Source organism: Pteropus vampyrus, unplaced genomic scaffold (genome assembly GCF_000151845.1).
Source record: "Pteropus vampyrus isolate Shadow unplaced genomic scaffold, Pvam_2.0 Scaffold27, whole genome shotgun sequence".
In the NCBI taxonomy this organism is placed as follows: domain Eukaryota; kingdom Metazoa; phylum Chordata; class Mammalia; order Chiroptera; family Pteropodidae; genus Pteropus; species Pteropus vampyrus.
In genome coordinates this window covers 8,160,502-8,162,378 of record NW_011888808.1, presented here as the reverse complement: position 1 = coordinate 8,162,378, position 1,877 = coordinate 8,160,502, and positions in this window count along the sequence as shown.

Below are 1,877 nucleotides of genomic sequence, written 5' to 3'. Positions count from 1 at the left end.
TGATAATAGCACAAAGAAGTAAAAGATAATGAAGGGAATAACATTTTTTGTATACTATTGAAAATATTAGCATTAATTGAAGAAAACTATATAATTTAAGATGTTAATTAAATGTTAGTGTTAATTAAAAACAAGGACGACTGTTGAGAAAATAACAAAGATAGTGAATTAATCATCAAGTAAATGAAAATAGTTCTAGAAAAATACTTGATACAAAAAAAAAAACCCAGTAATTGAAGAACAGAGGAACAAATGGGATTTAAGACATACAGAAAGCAAATAAAATTGAGAACATAAATCTTACCTCACTAGTAATTATGTTATACTTTAATGGGTTTGAAAGAAAGACAGAAATAAAAAATCTAACAGTATGTTGCCTTCAGGAGACACACTTTAGACTCAAAGACACAAATAAATTGAAAATAAATGGTAGAAAAAAACATACCATGCAGCAGTAATCAAAGGAAACCTGGTATGGCTAATATCAGACAAAAGAGACTTAGGCATGAAATTTGTTATTAGAGACATAGACATTTTACTAGAAGGATCAGGTAGTTAAAATATGACTTATAAACATGTATGTACCTAATAATGAATCCCCATAGTACATCAACCAAAACTTATAAAATAGAAGAGAATACATAGTTTAGCAATGTTTAGACATTTAAATTCTTCATCTAATGACATTTAAGGACATCTATGTCAGTTAAGAGGCTAAATGAAGAGATAATGGAGCAGAAACATCGATGATCCCACACAAGGAATACAGACAGGGCAAAATTATTTTGGAAAAGTCACTATACAAATAGCCCTCAAGTCATAAAGCAATAGAGAATCTGATTTCCAAAGTTAACCATATTAATGCTACTCAAAATGTCCAGTTGTACTTAAAAAATTACAAAGTATAAGAGAAACATGAAAAGACAAAGTATTCCTGAGGAAGCCCTGACATTGACATTACTAGTTAGAGGTTATGTCAGCTGTCTTAAATATGCTTTATGTCCTAGAGGAAATCATAGGCAAAGAACTAAAAGAAATTAGGAAAAATATGTATGAACATGTATGTAGGGAATGTTTAAAAAGAGAAATTGTGAAATAGAATTTCTGTACCTGAAAGTACAGAATTCTGGAACTGAAAGTAAAATAGCTGAAATGAAAATTTCACCAGAGAAATTCAGTAATAGATTTGAGCAAACAGAAGAAAGAATTAGGAAAATTGAAGATAAGGTACTCCTAGGAGAAGAGGAATGAACCAAATCTGAGAGACCTGTGGAACGCCATCAAATGCACCAATACATGCATCATGGGGGTTCCAGAACAGAAGAAAAGGAAAGAAATAATCTCAGAAAACTTCCTCAATTAGACGAAATATATGAATATACACATCCAAAAATCTCATTGTACTCCAAGCATGAAAAACTCAAAAGTTTTTGACAATAAGATACATTATAATCGAGTTCCCAAAAGACAAAACAGAGAACTTTGAAAGCAGCGAGAGAAGTGAATCATACATATAAGGGACAATTAATAAGATTAATAGCTTATTTCTATCAGGAATATAAAGTGCTAAAGTTAAAAACATAACTGTCAACCAAATTATCTGTATCTGGAAAACTTTCCCTCAGGAATGAGGAGTAAATGAAGACATTCTCTAATAAACAAAAGCTAAGGAAGTTTATTATTAGTAGACCTTACAAAAAAATGTTAAATGCAGCCATTTAGGCAGAAATGGAATGATCTAGACAATAATTTAAAGGCATATCAAGAAAGAAAGGACTAATAAAGTTAACTGCGTAGGTAAATATAAAAGCCACTATTATTGTGCATTTAGTTTTTAACTCATCTTTACTTCCTATATGATTTAAAGGTAAATGCAT